Below are 22,500 nucleotides of genomic sequence, written 5' to 3'. Positions count from 1 at the left end.
TGGTATGGATGACGGGCTCGTGTGATTATACCACTAACGTTTGCTCTTCTCGGTGGTACTGTACTTGTTGTGGATGTGAGTATCCCATCCTCTTTTTGTGTATGGTTGTGAGCATTCAAGTCCTCTTTCTTTTGTATGGTTGTGAATATCCAAGACCTTTATTTGTGGTTGTGAGTGCCCAGTTCTTTTTTTGTGTGGTTGTAAGCATTTAAGTTCTTTTTTAGAGTGGTTGTGAATATTCAAGTCCTTTTTAGTTTGGTTGTAGGCATTCAAGTCCTTATTTGTTGTTTAGTTGTGGGTATTCAAGTACTCATATAAATGTATAAAATAAGTATCTGAAACCTCATATTATAAAGTTTACATCTGAGGTTACTTTTATTCCAAGTATACCATTAACTGTAAATTGACAACACTACTGTTCTCGTTGTTGGCAGCATGCAAAGAAACTAAGACCAATAGCAAATGTAAAAAGGCAGGAGGACGTTGCTCCACCACTGCACCTCCAGCGAATACCACGCTGGTTGGACTTTGTCATGGATGCAAGTGAGTTTATTTTCAAGAGGTTGTTCTAAAGATTAATGATATATATATATATTATATATATATATATATATATATATATAGTATATATATATATATAATATATATATATATATATATATATATATATATATAATATATATATATATATATATATATATATATATATATATATATATATATATATATATATATATATATATATATATATATATTTGTATATGCACATAACAATATTTATATATATATATATATATATATATATATATATATATATATATATATATATATATACATACATATATATATATATATATATATATATATATATATATATATATATGTATGTATGTACATATGTATGCTAACAATAAAAATGAATCAGTCCCATTGCCTAAACGATACCCTTATTCCAGATCATCCTTTGACATTTATAAAGATCTACACTCACTCGCATAAGAATCCAGAATAACCTTCCATAAGTTTAAATCAAATCATTTCCTTTTGTTTTCGTTTATTTTTAAACAGGTGTTGCAAGAACAAATGCGATGGAACCACCTGCGCCAAAGGCAAAGGATATTGCTCTCCCACAGGAATATGCAAGCGTGGATATCGCCCCAGCACAACTGCATTCTGCCAAGGCTTCAATTGTACTTGCTGTGTCCAGTAGGATACCTCTCTACCAGCTTCTTGTGCTGCCCTGACCACAATTCCAGATGTTGTTACCAAGGGAGTAAGTACGCCAACCTGTTCAAAATGCCCTCTTAACAATCATCTTTCCTTCACTATCGTTGTTCTCTGCCTTTTTTTCCCCAGGCAGTCGCTTTGGCCTCAGCCCACTTTCCTGCACAACTTCTTCAACAGCTTCAGGCTCCAAAGATGAATACACCCCGCGATAGGGTAGTGCCGTCAGAGCACCTAACACAGTGCCCCGTAGGGGCGTTAATTGAGACTCTTTACAGCATCTGTTTTGCGCCTAGCTGCAACCACTTTCTATCGCATCTTCGTTCATGTTAACTTTCTTCCATCTTGTTTTCCACCCTCTCCTAGCAATTGCTTAGTAATGCAACTGCGAGGTTTTCTCCTGTTAAACCCCACTTTACTCAGCCTGAATGATCTCATAGGTCCTCAAGCGTGGCCTTTGGCCTAAATTATATATTCCATTCCAAAGATGTTTTATTGCAATTACCATAAAAACGAGATAAATCATTGGTCAAAATGCAATTCTGAATTTCAATGGATTTTAGTGGAAGAATAAGCAAAGAAATGATTCAAGTAGGGAAATTACAGGTCTGGATTCAATAATAACCACTTGTATATATATGTGTGTGTGTATATATATATATATATATATGTGTGTGTGTGTGTGTGTGTGTGTGTGTGTGTGTGTGTGTGTGTGTGTGTGTGTCTGTGAGAGAGAGTGTGTGAATATATATATATATATATGAATATATATATATATATATATATATATATATACGTGTAATATTAAAAGGGTGTGTTTGTGTACCTAAAATGTAAATAAAAATCACCCACACAAACAATCAGAGAGACAAAGAGGGAGAGAAAGTGGATAACAGTTAATATCATTTGATTTTTAGGTGCTCATGTGATATCGTTTTTACCTTTTTCTCATTTCAGAAGTCATCAATATAGCAGTGGTGTATTCTGTTGACCCAATGCCAACAGAAAAAGACAAGTAGGAACAGCAGCACCAACAACATCAGGATATAAATAAAAGGAAAAGAAGCTTCCTTGGTATAATTGTTTTTTACTGTTATGGTTTTCTTCACTGGCACATTGAACTTCCTTCACGTAGAGCTGAAAATTATTATTATTATTATTATTATTATTATTATTATTATTATTATTATTATTATTATTATTATTATTATTATTTTAGGAACATCTATTGCTCTTCCTTTACGAAGAACTGAAAATCGTAGAAATTATTATTATTATTATTATTATTATTATTATTATTATTATTATTATTATTATTATTATAATATTATTATTATTATTAACGGAACACGTATCTCAGAAATACAATGCTTTCAATCATCAAGTTAATAATGAATGTGTGACAGTTCCCCTGAAACTTGAGTTTATTCCCACCTTTCATTTTCTTTAATCTATCACCTGCTATAGGAATGGAGTGTCACAGTTTCACTATTGCACAATGATCATTTGTAAGTTTATTTAATATCAACATGGCGTTGCAGCAACAATATTCGTGAACACCGAAATTAGCCAGATTGATGAAATATATACAAAAGGAATGTAACAATTTCTTAGGGAAATTGAATGCATGCAATCCACGCATGCATTACATAAATTCTCTAATTCATTGTTGCTTATTTAGCAAACCAAATTTATCAAGAAAAGGAATATAGCAATTATAGAGGAATACACAAACCATATGCTCTATTATAGCAATTAAGTTGTCTCAGTTATGTAGTCATGATATTTCTAAGACAATTTATGACATTTCTTTATTCATGTGTTTAAATAACTTGATTATGTTTATACTTGATTGGCTTTATACCTGAGTAAATAAAACTTAATTGGCTTTATACCTGTTTCCAACTGGAGATATTTTATTACCCTTCCTGATTAATGTGTAATCTCAAAGATAAATTTCACTTGGAATGTTGTGCATTCATAATTTTACACACCACAAATTGTTTCCCATTCACTATCATTCTGCTAATGACTGGAGGGGTGACCAGTAACGACTGTCAGGCGACATTAACGCAAAACCTCCCATATGTGACGCATGGGCATGAGGCTAGCAACTGTATCCAAAAAATCTGTGGATGCATTCACGTGGCATACTCAGACCAGGCTCAAGCTTTGTATTCATTCATAATTAAGGGCACTCGTCCACGAGTGATAACAGACAAAGGTTGAGAAATTAAACATTTCACTGGCATGGCCTATCGACTGTCAGCAAAAGTGTAGAGGCATCTCATAACAGATAGGTAGTGAATTTGCTTCGATATGTTATTGGGAGGAATGTGAACCAGTGGGTGAATGGGCTGTTTACAGAGGAATTGGCCATAAACACGGCGTATGATACATCAGTTAAGGGTACTTCCTGCTTTTTAGTGTCCGGTAAGACCAGCTCCACACATTCACGTATCAAGTCATGCATACCCACGCATTCACGGAAATTAGAAGTTGGGAACAGCTTACTTTAGTACTACGAAAATGTCCTGCAATGGTATTTAAGATTGTGGGCATGCGGGGTGGAGTCTGGAGGTCGCTACGCACCAGCCCAGCATGCGTGGGAAGCTGCGTACCTTTCGATATGTTCAAAAGATACATATCTGCTCATGTCAACCATCATTTTGTGTGGTTCCACATTCACAGCGTGGTGCGTGTGTAGCGTGGGTGGCGTGCCTGCGGGACAGTGATGTGTTGTACCACGCTGCTCGCCTGCTCCCACCAAGCATCGCGTGGGTCCTCATGTGGTGCGGGATCATACATGGCAACAGCACCGCTCTCCTGGTACCCGAGACAATGAGGCAGCGCTGTGTTGGGTGTATGAAACGATGTGCAGCATGTATGAGGCTTCGGTTCCTCTCCCAAACACGCAGCAGCAACACCTTCTCTCACCCAACCAGCGCCTTCGTTAGTAGGCCTGCAGACTACAGTGCACAAGGAAAACACCAAAAGACAGCGGAATGGTACTTACCAACCTCCAATGTCCCAGTCAGGAGCTAAGACGGCCTCAACAAAGAGACCACTTGCTACAGGCACCCCTGCAGGCACTATGGAGGAGGAAGATGTGGTGATACACCTCGAAGAGGCCGACGAGGTGGACATGGCCAGATACAACAGCCTATTCAACGATGAGGACATCGCCCTGGATGAAGACTACGTCGATGACGACGTCAGCAAGGAAGCTGCTGACGACACCGGCCCTGGGACTGATGAAGCAAAGACATGCTGCAAGAAAAACCCCTCTGTCATCCTCTCAGACACAAATGAGAGGCTGGTTGGGGAGTGGTTGAAGCGGGAGGCACAATTCACATACAATAAGGGGATGACTGCATACAAGGACAAGGCAAAGGTGTGCAGGGCATTTGAGGAGAAGGGCGGTCACTTGATCCTCCTGTGTCAGGCACTGACCTCCGGACCTGGTTTACCTCCTCAGTGCCCACTTTGGACGCCTCACAGTGGAAAAAAAGTGGTCAGGGCCAGCAGACAACTGACGGACTGTGAGAGGTGGATACTGAACGTCGTCCACTTCCTCAAGCCTCACCTCATCCAACAAAGGAAGCCCAAGGTGTTGCGACTTCTGATGGTATGTCTTACTTTAGTGTTTCTTTGTTTAGTAAATTAGTGACTGAAACTTTATTGCAGAGTTTATTTAATTAATGAAACCACAACGTTGTCATTCACAGTACATTTATTTACATTTACTCATACATGTTCCATCTCTTTACAGTCTGCTGCAGCTGTTTGCACCAACCCTCCTGCCCAATGTCCTGCCTTTGTTGATCCTCCCCCTTCTGATCCTGCTGGCATTGGCACATTAGTCCCCTGTTCGTCAGTGTTGCTGCAACAAGCTGAGTCAGCTCAGGAGAGGCTAGAGGGTGTCATAAAACCTGTGGCTGACCCCAAGTTGATGTAATGGTGGAATGCTCTGGGCGAGCTTGCCTACGACTGTGTGGATGTGAGGCCCAAGCTCAGGATGGTACTGAAGGTGGAGTTCCTCTCCGCCATACAACGCTTTGTGAGGGCAACCAAAGAGGGCATCATGAGGCCCCCACGCCAGCTTATACCCCACACCCAAGCAGAAGCCCTTTGGGACGCTCCGCCTGTGGCCCCAGTTCCCCCTCCTGCTACGACTCCAACATACATGCTACTTGCTACACCCAGTGGTGGCATGACCCAGCCTCTCAACCTCACAGTGCAATAGGTGGCGGTGCTGCACGTGCAACTGTCTGCACCTGGAGTGACGTCCACACCCAGGATCTTTTAACATTTCTGCCATCAGCCAACCAGCAGCTTCCTCTGATATAACTCTAGTTGTATATATGAAGAATATATATATATATATATATATATATATATATATATATATATATATATATATATATATATATATTATATATATATTTATATATATTATATTTATATTTTTATATAGTGTATACAATAGTTAATGTACTATATATGAATGCAAAACATATATATTTTTTTATATATTTTTACGTGTCATTGTATTAGTATTATATATAAACACATATTTTGTGTATTTGTATAATATATATATATTATTATTTGTATTTTGTTTAAATGTATGTATCAGCATTAGTATAAATAATAAACATTTAACTGAAAAAATAATATATTTATTCAATGTACTAAAACCTTCAAAGAAAAATGAAGTAAGAATAATAATGTGTATATTTCAAATAAGACATATGCAAAAATATATATTGAAAATTAACTTACATTCAAGGAAAATGATTAAAACATAAGTACCACAATGTCATATGCAAAATAACATATAATTGAACAATAACTGTTATTCAATGAACTCAAAAAATATCAGTACCCAAATTAACTAAGAATAATAACAAAGAAGACATATGTAAAATAAGATTTAATTATAACAAAACTCTTAAATAAAATAAGAATACACCAAAATATACTAATAATAACAATACAACTATTATTTAATGAACTGAAACGTTTAAAAGTAACAAACTGAACTAAGGAGAACACAAATAAGACATTAGCAAAAAACAAAAATGCCTAAATACAAATGAAAAATAAACAGTACGGACATGAAAAAATAAGGAAGTCGACGTACAAAGTAACAAATAAGGAAGCGAAATAAATATAACAAATATCAAATCGCAAACATAAGAATGAGAAACTTCGCACCAGGCCATCTTTCTTTTCGCCTTCCTAAATCGTCGTGATAGACTTTCTAGAGAAACTTCAAACCAGGCGGTCTTTCTTTTTGCCTTTGTAAAACCATCAAGCAATCTCCTAACAGCTTTTTGATAAGGAGAAACATCTGTTTCAGTTTTGTAGGCAAAATAGTATCCCAGAAAAACATGAAATACTATAATGATTAATACTGAATCCTATTCATGTCAATTTTGCTAAGATGTTTTGTTACTTTATTTTTGTCAACAACTCAGTCATGGGTAAGGAACATCCTTGTCACACACTCATACCGGATGTAAGCTTGGATGAAAAGACCTGACTTAAGACTTATATTCAAAAAGACTTGAATGAGTGAAGATAATTTTCTAAGTGGCATTGTAAAATTCCAAAATATGTTTATCATGATTCTCGTTTCATTTTTATCTATATATGTTGAAATGGACCTGAGAAGTTTGGCGCGAATGGTAATGAGTTACAGTGAGGCCACTAGGGTAACTGAGTAGCTGACTTACATAGCAATCAAAGCAGATGCTATTCCATAATACAAATTTGTATCTCCTCTTAGGGAATCCTGACAATGAAGGAGAATTTCTTCGTTTAATTTCCAAATCCTGATTCTTTGATTTTTTTTCTCCTAACATTAGCAGTTACGACTTGGACCAATCGACGGATGGTCTCTTGTTGTCAACTTTTTCATAAGTTATAATTTAACAGAGAACTTTCGCTTTAAAACTGATCCCTGACCCTCTTTGACCGCAGACAGCAACCAGATTTGCTGGACAGCAGCAGCAATATGCAATAAATGTTCCACGCTGTCGAACTTCTAAGTTCCAGAGGTCTTTTGTTCCTCACACCGTTGGAGTGTGGCGCTCTCTCCCTGAGGTATCGTGCAATCAGAACTTCAAGCGTTCAAGCAAAGATGCAATGTATTACTACCCTATAACAATTCACCTCGTGTTTTGCTAATTTATTTATATTTTTATCTGTTTATATCAATGTGCTGATTTATCTTTTTTTTCTTTTCCAAACACTGATTTCTTCTTTCTATTTTCCTTTTATGTTCTTTAGGCTCTTTCAAAGCTTGGAGCTTGAATTTCAAGTCAGTGACCCTGTATGCTTCAACAATAATAATAATATATAAATAGATAATCTTTCATATGAATGAGCTTGTTACAGGTTATCTTCTAAATAATAATAATAATAATAATAATAATAATAATAATAATAATAATAATAATAATAATAATAACCAATTCTTTAAGCATTTTTGAATTTCAAGTTAATTGCGTCTATGAGCTTGTTACATTAGAACAGGGATAATTTCCTGAATAATAATAATAATAATAATAATAATAATAATAATAATAATAATAATAATAATAATAATAATTCTTTGAAAGTTTGAATTTCAAGTTAATAGCTGGGTTCTGGTTCTATTGGGCTTGTTACATATGAATAGGAGGTTAATTTTTTGAATAATAATAATAATAATAATAATAATAATAATAATAATAATAATAATAGCACTAATAATAATGCCGAATTTTTTGAAAGTTTGAATTTCAAGTCAGTGGCCTCTGTGGGCTTGTTAAATATAAATAAGGTTCATTTTGTGAATAATAATAAAAATAATAATAATAATAATAATAATAATAATAAGAATAATAATAATAATAATAATAATAATAATAATGATTCTTTTGATTATGCTTTTTGAATTTTAATCAATTGCCACTGAGGCTTGTTAAAGATATGAATAGGCTCATTTTCTGAAGGAATAATAATAATAATAATAATAATAATAATAATAATAATAATAATAATAATAATAATAATAATAATTCTTTTAAAAGCATTGAATTTTCAGCAACAACGCCTCTTTGCAAAGCTTATAACTTGAGTCAGGGTTCATTTTTTGAATAATGCCCGGGCAGCCAATAATAATTTTACCGATGAATAATAATAATAATAATAATAATAATAATAATAATAATAATAGCTGGTAATAATGCAAGGAACCCGGAAAGACGAAGAATATTAATAAAAGACTTTTTATTCCGCACACTGTCCTTTTTCCAACATTTATTTTTTTTAATTATGCATAATTATTTGAGTTGGAAAAGAAGTAATTATTCAACATCGGTCTCTTAGGGTTTTCAGTGATAAAATCTAATAATTTTTCCTCTTCAATTGCCACTGTTTCTATGTCTCTTTATTTGTTACAAAATTGATAAACAATTTATTTATAAATATAATCGCATTTTTCGTCCATTTTTTTAATTATGCATAATTATTTACTTGGAAAGAGAAGTAATTATTCAACATCGGATTTTCAGTGATACAAATTTAGTTTTTCTTCTTGTTTCCTTTTTAACAAAATTGATGGATTAATAATTTTGAATTCTATTGCTGAAAAAGTGAAAAGGATTCTTTCTAGTGCTATTTTGTATGATTCCTTTGCAGATGGATTAATATTCTTAATTTTAGAGCGTAATTTTTGCAGAGTCAAAAATGTAGATGTTTGGAATTCTTAAGGCGTCAGCTGTCAGAGAGAAATGTACTGGAAATAGTAGTATAGTATATATATAAATATATATTGAATATATATTATATATATGCCATATATATATATATATATATATATATATATATGTATAGTGTATATATATATATATATATATATATATATATGTATATTTATATATATATATATATATATATATATATATATATATATATATATATATATATATATATATATACGATATGCGCACCATTCGTTATAACAGAAGATACTTGGAATGATTGGATTATCTCCCTTGTTTTGATACAGAATGAAATCCAGACGATAAAGTATCGATTCTCCTCAGTGCATCAAGATTTCTAATACATTTCGATAATAGTCTTTATTAGTTTAAGAACTGGATATGCATTTTAATGTTTATAACAAAATTAGAATGATATTTTTAGTATTTTTTTTATTTAAAACCTTCAAATGAGATTAAGTTCATAGACAATGTACAACGTGTACGGGGTAAGTGCAATACGTGTACATGAGTATTGTATTAGGGTTCTAGTGGTTATTTTTTTATCGTAATAGTTTTCTGTTTGTGTGAAGAATCAATCTGTTGACACGGATTTCACTTGGAATAACAAGAAAGTAACGAAGGTTATCAGTTTAGAAAATTTTGATCACACATAACATAAAAATTTTACATAGACGACAAAGTCAGAAATAAGAACAAAGTGATAAAAGTTCAATAGGGCAACAGGTGTCCGATGTTTGTTTAACAATCAAATATCGCTTCGTTTTCAGGGACGTCCAAAATACTCGTTATATTCCGAATTTCTAATAAAGAATTCGTCACGTACCTACGAGTTTAAGCTCATTTATTTGAATTGAGACCGGGGATTTTATTTTCATTCGCTATGACCCTGAACGTTATAATCGAACTTTACTGTAAATATATGTATATATACAGTATATATATACATACATTGTATATATATATATATATATATATATATATATATATACAGTATATTTATATATGTGTATATATATATAACGATCTTATAGTCAGTTGATCATAATATTTATAAACCTGCTACGGTCTGACGGGAATTTTAAAGAATATATAAGCCTACATTTATAGTCATATCATATATATAATAAATTAAGCCTGCTGCTACCCTACCGAACACTGGGAAAAATATTCTACATTTCTGTTACATGGTACAGTCAGAACAACACATTTAGTATCTTTTTTTCCTTTGTACAATCATCGACCGATTTTCAAAATTACTTGACAGAATGACAGCTTTATTTTTCTAAACCTCCTCTAAAATCGTCGGATTGGTTTTTAAAGCAACGACGCCATATCCTGACATTTCTCGTTTTCGGAGATTTATAAAATCTTTCCTTTTGCCTTTTCAGGATCCGAACACTTGACAAAAATCAGCTTTCTACAATCGTCCTACATGGTTTTTCTTTTCTTCTCCTTTCTAAAATCGAATCGATTTTCTAGAAGTACAACAACACCTATTCTCCTTTTGCTTTTCTAAAATCGCCGTGACTGATTTTCTTATTAAGTAAACGCCATATGTCTTTTGCTTTTTCTTTCTAAAATCGTCGCGGTGATTTTCTAAATCAGCGACACCATATCATTTTTCATTTATCTTTCTAAAATCGTCGTGATTGATTTTCTAAATCAATGACAACATATCATTTCATTTTGTCTTTCTAAAATCGTCGTGATTGATTTCTAGAGCAACAACGCCATATCATCTTTCATTTTGTCTTTCTAATAACGTTGGAGTTAATTTTCTTAACAATTTGACATCAAATATCTTTCTTTTTGCTTTTTTCAAAATCTGTACAACAGTTGTTGACTTTTTTCTTAAACAACGACACCATATCATGTTTCCTTTTGTCTTTCTAAAATCGTCGTGATTGATTTTCTTAAGTAACGACACCATATCATCTTATCTTTTGGTTTTCTAAAATCGTTGTGATAGATTTTCTAAAGCAACTTGACACCATACCATCTTTCCTTTTGTCTTCCTAAAATCATTTGTGATTGATTTTCTAAAGCGACGACACCATATCATCTTTCCTTTTGTCTTTCTGAAATCGTTGTGATTGATTTTCTAAAGCAACGACGCCATATCATCTTTCCTTTTGTCTTTCTAAAATCGTTGTGATTGATTTTCTAAAGCAATCGCACCATATCATCTTTCATTTTGTCTTCTAAAATCGTTGTGAATTATTTTCTAAAGCAATGACACCATATCATCTTTCCTTTTGTCTTTCTAATAACTTCGTGATTGATTTCCTTAAGCAATGACACCATATCATCTTTCCCATTGTCTTTCTAAAATCGTTGTGATTGATTTTCTAAAGCAACGACACAATATCATCTTTCCTTTTGCATTTCTGAAACAGTTATAATTGGTTTTCTTAAGCAACTTGACACCATATCATCTTTCCTTTTGTCTTTCTAAAGTAGTTTACATTGATTTTCGTAAGCATCTTGAAACCATATCATCTTTCCTTTTGTCTTTCTAAAATCGTCACGATTCATATTCTTAAGCAACTTGACATCAAGCAATCTCCCGACATCTCATTCAAATTATTAAGGAAAAATTATCCCTATAAAACCAGAAAAACTATAAAGATGAATGCCGATTCCCCTCCATATGTCAGTTTTGCTAAGATGTTTTGTCATTTGATTGTTTCTTAATAACTCGGTCGTTGATAGTGATCAGCTCTGTCACACACTCGTGGCAGGTCTGATGCAGGATAAGAAAGGAAGAGTTAAAATTATATATGTAAAAACAAAAGACTCAAGATAATTTCTGTGTGGCATTGTAAAATGCCAAAATATATTTATTATGCTTCTAAATTAATTTTTATTTATATATTTTTATATATCTTTACACATTAAGAATGGCAATGGGTCACAATGATGTCTTTCTTCGTAAACCAAACATGCAATTCCAAGAATAATTCGGGGATCCCTGTGGGGAATCTTGACACTGAAGGAGAATTTCTTCATTTCATTTCCAAATCCGGATTCAGAGTTTTCAGTGGAAAAAGTTTCCAAAATTATTGGACAATCGAGAATATAACGTTTTTATTATTTCCTTTAAAAGTTTTCATAATATGAGTCACTGAGTGAAGAAATGGTGTAAAGAAATCCAGAATAGTGTAAATTTACATATATACCAGAAATATATGTATATGTATATATCTTTATTAGTATATATACAAACGTTTGTATATATATTTCTAACACATATTTACATTCAGACTGAATTTCTTCAGAAGTTTGTATATTATTATTATTATTTATTATGGTTATTATTATTATTATTATTATTATTATTATTGTGTACATATTATTATCATTGTAGTTGTTCTCTTGTTGTTGTCACAGTTCTTATCGTTATGTGGTTGTTTTATCATTCCTGCTATAATTACTACAACAACGCTGTTGCTCTCATTGGCCGAATATCATCGTCCTCAGCCAATGAGAGCCTTCCCTGCAAGTTGCAGGCGCAACCGGCAATCGACCTCCTTTATAACTACGAGCAGGCTCCAAGCAGCCAGTCGAACTAGCAACGCCACCGCAATTCAGCTTTGACTCTCTCCGATTATGAAGTGATATCTGTCGGAAGTAAGTTATTGTTTAAGCTATGTATACCGAGTTCTTTATTTTCGTATTTAATGTGATAACGCACTCAAAATAGGTCAAGATTTCATTCATTTCAAAAGATATCGTTTTTGAGCCAGTTCTTTAGCCTCATGAAAAACTGACTGTGACATAAATAGATATACTGAAAAATCAGTAATAATTATATATATATTATATATATATATATATATATATATAAAATGTATAAATGTATGTGTGTATATTTAATATATATATACAGATATACTATATGTATATATATATGTATATATATATATATATATATAATGTATAAATAAATATGTATAACACAATAGAGATGATATATATATATAATATAACTTATAATCATTTGTTAGATATATATATATATTTATAGTTAATATGTTTAATTATTTACATATATAACAGATATATATTAAAAATATATATATATATAATATGGATATATTTATATATATGTTCGCACATGGGGAATCCTATACTTTGCAGACCTACATAATAATATGCATATATAAATATATATGTTTGCATGTATGTAGTTATATATATATATATATATATATATATATATATATATATATATATATATGTGTGTGTGTGTGTGTGTGTGTGTGTGTAAATGTGCGTGTGTGCGTGTGTGCGTGTGTGTGGCATATGTGTGTTTTAACCCTTTGACTTCCAAGAACACTGTGAGTATGTAGAAATCCATGTATAAAAATCTTTACAATCATTTATAAAGCCAGTGGCTTTTTATAGTTCATACATTTTAATTATTTCCAGGTCAACAGCTTCAAAAACTCCTTAAGATGTTGGATACGTCACGAACATGGATCCTTTTGGCGATTGTCTTTTGCTGGGAATCGTCTGCTATTAACAGTTGGATTTATATATAAAGTTTAAACCGTATGATATGTATGTATATATCCATGCAGCCATATACAAACACAAATATGTTGAACATACACACAAACACACTCCCACACATATATAACACACATAATATATTTATATATATATATATATATATATATATATATATATATATATATATATATATATATATATATATATATGAAATATTATAACTACAAATTTCGTTTTAATATATATTTATTTCCCGACCAGTCAAGAGTTATTAATATCCAAATATTAATCTTTTTCATTTAAATATCCAGTTCATTAATCAAGGCAGAGTGAACAGTCATTAAACGAATTGAAATTTGGAAATTCGTGAAATCTTGGGGAATATTTGAAAATATTTAAAATTTCCATCGCCATATGTTATTATATAGGCATAGTATATATATATATATAAATATATACATATATATAATATATAATATTATATGTAAATATATAAATATATATATGTGCAAAAAATCTATATATATATATATATATATATATATATATATATATATATATATATATATATATATATATATATATATATACTTTGTGTATTATATATATTATATATATGCATATATATATATATATATATATATATATATATATATATATATATATGTGTGTGTGTGTGTGTAATGTGTGTATGTGTATGTTTTGTATATACTGTATATATTTAATACTTAATTTAACACTATGTTCTTTTATGAAAAATTGTTACATGTACAAGTCATTAGATGAAATATGCTTTCTATTATATAACAGTGTCTGTTTCTCGCATTCATTGGTATTAATCAATCCCTATTTTATTTCACCTAGCAATTATGCTTCTGCTTCTTTGTATGCCCATCACTTTTTCTGTAGATTTAAGTCTCTATTCTATTATAAGATTTTATTTTAATTTTTCCTCCTTTTTTTATTTTTTATTTTCAGAAAACTAGCTCCAGCGCCTGCCCAGTCGTTGAACCGGCGGTCAAGAATGCCAGGTTATCTGCCCAAGATCCAAAATCTTGTTATGTGGACACCTCTGCGTGAGAATAATTAAGCGCTTTATTTTTTTTTTCTTTCATTCTCTCAAAAGCCCCTTTGTACCTTTATTAGTCATGAGAGATATCTATAATAATAATAATAATAATAATAATAATAATTTCCTTCTGTTAAGAATAATAATAATCTTTATATAATAATAATTTAACAATAATAATATTTCTTGTTAATAATATAAATAAGTGTCCATCTTCTGAATAATAATAATAATAATAATAATAATAATAATAATAATAATAATAATAATAATAATAATAATAATAATAAATAATAATAATAATATACAAAACGTTAACAAATTTTATTCATCATTATTATATGAAAACTTGGGCACCCTAGGTTAATTTGCATAGGAATGCAATAAAAAAATTCATTTACCAACATATATAGTTATGCTTAGAAATTATAAAGAATTTTCAATTAGCTGATTGAAGAAGAGAGGGTCATTTATATTTATTTTTATTAAATCATTAGGAGTGCCATATCACGTGACTACATTAATAGACATTTGATGCACGAATTCAGGTGTACTGGAGTATAAAAATCATGTTACATCAAGCTGTTACCATTAATATGTGCATGAATTCAAGATCAGAAAGGTCATATGTATAAATCTTAAAAACTGTAAATCTTTATCATAGTTTATTTTACTATATGTACGTCTTAACAGCTGGGAGAAATTACAATAATGCCTTTTGAAGAGAATCTTGAAGAAACTACTCAGCCTCTTTCTCAAGTTTATCAATACACAATTTTCTTTTAACTGTATCTACATTATCATCATTTTCTATCAAAAAAGATCAAAGCATTATAGTTAAAAAAATTAAACAGATAAATTTGTCTTTATTTTTCCCCTCCTGTAAAGCAAATGTCTTAGTAAACCACAACAGCAAAATGCCAGATGGAATGGCTGACGGGATCGTGTGATTATACCATTGACTCTGCTCTTCTCAGTTACTTTTTTGCTTACTTTTGTGGATGCTTTGGTATCAATCCTCTTTTTGTGTATGGTTGTGGTATCAGGCCCTTTTTTGTATGGCTGAGGGCATCAAGCCCTTTCAGTTGTAGGTTGTGGAATTCTTTTATTGGGTGGGTGGTTTAAGCATTTAAGTCATTTTGAGTGGTTGTGAATATTCAAATCTTTTTGTTTGTGTATGGTCTTCAGATGTTGCACAGTTGTAGGCATCAAGCCCTTTTTTGTGTTGTTGTGGGTATTCAAGCCCATTTAACTTAGTTTGTGCCAAGGCATTCAAAGCCCTTTTCTTATGTATAGTTTTGGGCTTTTATGTGACTTTTTCTTTTGTATGGTTGTGACATTCAAGTCCTTTTAGTTTGGTTATGGCATTCAAGTCTTTATTTTTTAGTTTGGTTGTAGGTATTCAAGTACTCACATAAATGTATAAAGTAAGTATCTGAAACCTCATATTATAAAAAGTTTACATCTGAAGTTACTTTTATTCCAAAAGTATACCATTGGATGTAAATTATCAACACCTGTTCGTTTTTTGGCAGCATGCAATGAAACTAAGACCAATAGCCAATGTAAAAAGGCAGAGGAGGACGTTTGCTCCAAGAATTGCACCTCCAGCAGATACCACGCTGGGTGGATCTCTTGTCATAATGGATGCTGCCAGTGAGTTTATTTTCCTAAGAGGTAGTTCTCAAGATTAATGATATAGTATATATATATATATATATATATATATATATATATATATATATATATATATATATATATATATATATATATATATATATATATATATATATTACTCTCTTTATATACAATTACATGCTATCTTATATATATAATGTATATGTGTGTATGTATCAACATGTACATATAATAACAATAAAAGATCAGTTCATTTGCCTAAACAGATACCCTCATTTAGATCTTTGTTTTGGCATTTATAAGGTCTACACTCACTCGCGTAAAGTATCCAGAATAACCTTCCGTAACCTTAATTCAAATAATTTTCTTTGTTTTTTCTTTTATTTTTAAAGGTTGCAAGAACAAATGCGATGGACCACCTGCGACAAAACGGGATCATTGCTCTTCCTGGAATATGCAAGCGCGGACCTAGCCCCAGCAAAACTGCAACCTGCAAGGCTGTTGTGCTTATTGTATCAGTGATGCCTCTCTATCAGCTTCTTGTGCTGCCCTGACCACAATTCCAGGTGCTGTTACCGAGGTAAGTACGTCAGCCTGTTCAAAATGTCTCTTGAATCACCTTTCTTTTCCACTATGATTGCTCTCTGCCTTTTCTTCCCCAGGCAGTCTTTGGCCTCAGCCCTCTTGCCCTGCCCAACTCTTCAGCAGCCCAGGCTCAAAGATGATTACGCGCCCTGGAAGGGGATAGAGTGCTGTCAAACACCTAACACACGGTGTCCTGTAGGGGCATGCACTCTTCTCTTTCAGAGTCCCTTCCGGCTGTCAGCTGCAAACATTTTCATTCTTTTATTGCCTTCGTTCGTTAACTTTCTTCCATCTTGTTTCCACCTCCTGTGTTGTTTCCGTAATGCAACTGGGTTTTCCTCCTGTTACACACCTCATAGACTTTTTTACTTTCAGCTCTGCTCAAGGTCCTGTCCTTTGGCCTAAATTTTATAGATCCATTCAAAGACGTTTGTTGCAATTTACAACAAAAATGAGATAAATCATTGGTCAAAAACATCTGAATTTGAATAGATTTTACTGGATGTATAAGAAAATGATTCAATAGGGGAAAATTACATAGGTCTGGATTCAGAATCATATACCATATATATATATACATATATATATATATATATATATATATATATTCAATATATATACAAGTCTATCAATAATAATATATATATATATATATATATACACATATATATACACACGGACACATATATTATATATATATATACATACACACATATATATATATATATATATATATATATATGTGTGTATATATATATATGTATATGTGTGTGCGTATATATATGTGTCTGTGTGTGTGTGTGTGTACGTGTGTTTGTGTACCTACATGTAGATAAACACACACATACACACAAACAAACAATCAGAGAGACAAGAGGAGAAGAACCTGGATAATAGTTAATATTATTTGATTTTTAGGTGCTCATGTGATATCATTTTTACATTTTCTCATTTTAAGAAGTCATCGATACAACAGCTGAATTGTGGTCAGTTGGTTAATACCAGAAAAAAAACAAGAACAACAGCACCAACAACAACAGGATAAATAAAAGGAAAAAAGCTTCCTCAGGTATATGTTTTTACCGTTATGTTTTCTCTCATAACATTGTACCTTCCTTCATGTACAACTGAAGATAAAAAATTATTATTATTATTATTATTATTATTATTATTATTATTATTATTATTATTATTATTATTATTTTAGGAACATCTATTACTGCCAGAACAAGAATTTTATCATTATTATTAAATACCAGACACACCATCCTTCAGTCATTCTGTTAACAATGAATGGGTAATAGTTCCCTGAAACTAGAGTTTATTCCACCTTCATTTTTTCTTTACAATCTATCACTTGCTATATAGGGTGGAGTGTCACGGTTTGACTGTTGCACAGTGATCATTATAAGTTTATTTAACATCAAAGTGGCGTCAGCAACAATAATCCTGAACACCGAAATTAGACAGCTCGATAAAATATATTCAAAGGAAAGTAACAATTTCTTGAAGGAAACTGCATGCATGCAAGCCTCGCATACTTTACATAAATTCTCTAATTCATTGCTGTTAAAATATGCTTTACGTTTTGTTTATTTAGCAAAACAATTTATCAACAAAAAGAATATAACAATTACAGAGGAATACAAACAGACCAAATGCCCTATAATAACTTAATTAAGTGGTCTCAGTTGTATCCCCATGATATTCTAAGACAATTTTATGACATTTTCTTTATTTATGTGTTTTAAATAATTGATTGGCTTTATATTTGATTGGCTTTGATTGATTGCCTTTATACCTGAGTAAATAAAACTTGATTGGCTTTATACCTGCTTCAACTAGGTATTTTATTACCCTTCCTGATTAATGTATAATCTCAAACTAAATTTCATTTGGAATGTTATGCATTCGCAATTTTATACATCGCAAATCTTTCCATTTTGCTCTCTGCTGTGGCTGGAGGAGTGCCTCTAATGACTGTATCAGAACCTCCACGCGGCGCTGGGCATGCAACAACTGGCAAAATCTGTGGATGCGTTCGCATAGTCATACTCGGGCTCAAGCTTTATATTCATTCATAATTAAGGGCACTCGTCACGAAGTGATAACAGACAATGAAAGAAATTAAACATTTCACTGTCATGGCATATAGACTGTCAACAAAGGGGTGGAGGAATCTCATAACAGAGAGGTCGTGAATTTGCTTCGACAAGTAATTGGGAGGAATGTGAACCAGTGGATGAACTGAGCTGTTTTACAGAGGAATTGGCTATAAAACGTATGATACGTCAGTTAGGTACTTCACTGTTTGGTGTCCTGCCAATACCAGCTTTGCCTTCTCCAGTATCAAGACAGCGCGAGACGGCATAGTATTAGATGGGAACTTTGCAGAGTACTTTGTGCAACATGAGCCTAATCAGGTATTCATGATGGACATGTGTTTGAGTCAAAAATATCACAATGAGCACGAAGTGTGCGTGGGGAACAGAACCTGTGATATGTTCACAGATACATATAGTATGTTTAAAACATTTGCGTGGCTAAACGGCGTTACATAAGCGTGGCGTGGGCGGTGGAGCCAATTTATTCCAAGACCGTTCAAAGGTAAAAACATGCAAGTAAAGAACCATTCACCTGGTACCCAAAACAAAGAAACAATCATAATAAAACGACAAAGGTCCGTCATTCTGGTTCCGTTCCCAGAAAATGTAGCCTTTCGCACCACCATATTCGTTAGTAGGTGGACTAAATGCAAGAAAACCCAAAAGACAGTCATATAAGGTTTCATGTGTGAGGATCAATTTTGAATAGAACTTAAACAACCAAGAGTTTTTTTGTTGCGATGCACCCCTACACGTTCCGACTGGAGGGGATTGGTGATACATTTTTGGTCGAAGTTATGCCAACGAGGTGGAATTTTACGAGTGAAAACAGCCTATATCGTATGCATCCTTTTGGGTGAAAGCTATGCTACAAACGACGTATTTGAGGAAGTTTGTGTTAACCGCCATTGGGCTGATTCAAACAAGGTTGTGCAAGAAGTGACCCTCACGTCATCCTCCAACTAGCAAAAAGATTCCTTGGTGGGAATGGCAATACGTGTCAGGAGTGGTTGTTATGAGTAAGTCCAGTTTGTCCATGTCAGGACAAGGGGAGGGTACGTGGTGGGCATCTGAGGGACGAAGGCAGTCAGCGCAACCGTATCACATGACCTCCGGAGTGGCACACTGATATTAGCTGCAGCCTCAGGTGGCGTGTCAGGAGTGCCATTGCCCAGGGCTGTATGGATACTAAAGGTGGTCTTTAAACCTCAATTCGTCCGACAAACCTTGCCCAGGTGTTGGGACTTAGGATGGTTGCTTATTTTATTGTTTGTTGTTTGTCATTAGATAAAACTGCATTGCATAGCTAATATAATGAAACCCAACTGAAGTACAAGGATTTAGGCTCCGCCTGTACCAGTTCTTTCTCCTGCTCAAGCTCAACATATGTGCCCACTTCAACACCTAGGTGGAGTGACCCAACCTCTCAACCTCACGCAGATGGAGGTCAGGCGGTTATTTCAACTGTCTGCATCTGGGCCACCCTCACCATGCGGGGCAGGCATAACACCCCTTGTCAGCTCTAATGTTTTTTTGTTATTTTGTCTACACACACACATACACACACACACACAGTGACGATGAACAGAGGACCTGAGACACGTATATATATATATATATATACCCCATATATCGGATTGACCAATTCGTTGGTGACCAAGCATAATGGGGATCCAATTCGCTCTATGGTGTGTATAAAGATTATTTGTTACCAAAGAGGAATTTTAATTGGTGATCCGTTGGCGAGGTGACCAATCAGGACTAGGGCGAATAAGGTGATTCTTGAGTTTACCCAGACTGTAAATATGTGTATATGCAAGCGGCCTTCATAGATATAGGTATAATATATTATTTCATGTGCAGGATAAAGAGACGTGATAATGGAAATATTAAGTGATGATGTGTTAGTCATATATAATCTTCCCAATTTATAGCATATCAGCGGGCTTTAAAATATGTGACATTAGTTTATACATGGGTCGTATAGGATATATATCAATGTTTTATATATAGTTGGGAAATATATACAGTTAGGTTTTTTCTCTCTCCTCATTTCTGCTTTTTATCCTGTTTTATATATAATCTGAATATTCTTATATAAAATTTATATATATATCCCGTTATTGATATATATATATATATATTAATACCATATACTCTATATATGCCATTTTTCAGAAAAGTTAAATAAAATTTTTTATACCTAATATCTATTTACATACATATTTCGCATAATTGATGGTATATATTCTTAATTTTTGTATAATGCCATTTAATATGATATATAAATCAGTATATCAGTTGCAGAAATAAATATTAGTAATGCATGAACCATTTTTAGGGTGTCCTGCTATAAATAAATGTATGTTTCAATGTATAATCAAGTAACATATCAGTGTAAATCTATATATAACTGAAAAGGCGGTTTTTAACAATGATAAAACCAAATTCGACTATCTGCCGGATTGTCACAAATTTCACATTCAAGGGATAAATGATTAAAACATAATTATGTTAGTAATTATGTTGAACCAATAATTTTTTCAATGAATGCAAATATAAAATTACTAAAATTTCTTCATAACAAATTCATTTAAAATAAGATTTACCTGAAACAAAACTCTTAACTAAATAAATAGTACATCCTCCGAAATAGTTTAAGAATATCTTTCTTTCCCTTCAAAATCGAACTGAAATTTGAGTTCTAGAAACTTCACAAATAAGGCGATCTTTCCTTTGCCTCTCTCTAAAATCGTCAGTGATTGATTGAAAAATAAGAGAAACTTCAAAGTAACAAATAAGGAAGCGAAATAAATATTGCAAATATAAAATTGTCGTGATTAACATAAAATGAAAAACTTCACCAGGCGATCTTTCTTTTGCCTTTCTAAATCGTCGTGATTGACTTTCTAGAGAAACTTCACGCCAGGCGATCTTTCTTTTTGCCTTATAAAAGACATCAAGCAATCTCAATAGCTTACAATAAAGAGAAATATCTCTTTCAGTTTTCTAGGCAAAATAGTATCAGAAAAAACCTGAAATACTATAATGATTAATGCCGAATTCTATTATCTGTCAATTTTCTAAGATGTTTGTTACTTTAATTTTTGTCAACAACTCAGTCATAGGTAATGAACAACCCTATCATACACTCATACTAGGTGTAATCTTGGATGCAAAGGTGAAGCAAAACTTATATACAAGACTTGAAAGAGTGCAGATAATTTCTACGTGGCATTGTAAAATGCCAAAATATGTTATCATGATTCTCGTTTCATTTTTTATCTATATATTTTGCAACGGACCTGAAAGTTTGGCGCGAATGGCAATGAGTCTGAGTGAGGCCACTAGGGTGGCTTGGGTAGCTGACACATAGCAACCGGCAGATTCTATTCCATAGTCAGATTTATTATCTCTTAGGGAATCCTGAAGGAGGAAATTTGTTCGTTTAATTTCCAAATCCTGATTCTTTGATTTTTTTCTCTAACATTTGTTGTTACGGTTGAACCATCGACGGATGGTTTCTTTATTTATCAACTCTTTTATAAATTATAATTTAACAGAGAACTTTCGCTTTACAACTGAT

The 22,500-nt window shown here is 32.5% G+C and overlaps 1 protein-coding gene and 1 long non-coding RNA gene across 5 annotated transcripts in view; both read left to right on the top strand.

Moving 5' to 3' along the window:
• Window positions 1–494, top strand: part of LOC136844904 (uncharacterized) — a 1,595-nt gene extending 1,101 nt beyond the window's left edge. The window contains exons 2-3 of the long non-coding RNA XR_010855004.1: window positions 1–75; window positions 435–494. The exon at window positions 1–75 is cut by the window's left edge and continues 35 nt beyond it. This is a non-coding gene — a long non-coding RNA (uncharacterized lncRNA). The remainder of the gene's footprint in view (window positions 76–434) is intronic.
• The window catches only part of LOC136844887 (uncharacterized), a 239,130-nt gene that overhangs the window by 189,441 nt on the left and 27,189 nt on the right, over window positions 1–22,500 (top strand). The window lies entirely within an intron of this gene.

Source organism: Macrobrachium rosenbergii, chromosome 2 (assembly GCF_040412425.1).
Source record: "Macrobrachium rosenbergii isolate ZJJX-2024 chromosome 2, ASM4041242v1, whole genome shotgun sequence".
Lineage (NCBI taxonomy): Eukaryota > Metazoa > Arthropoda > Malacostraca > Decapoda > Palaemonidae > Macrobrachium > Macrobrachium rosenbergii.
The sequence above is the reverse complement of the archived record's forward strand: the minus strand, read 5'-3'. Positions and strand labels throughout refer to the sequence as shown.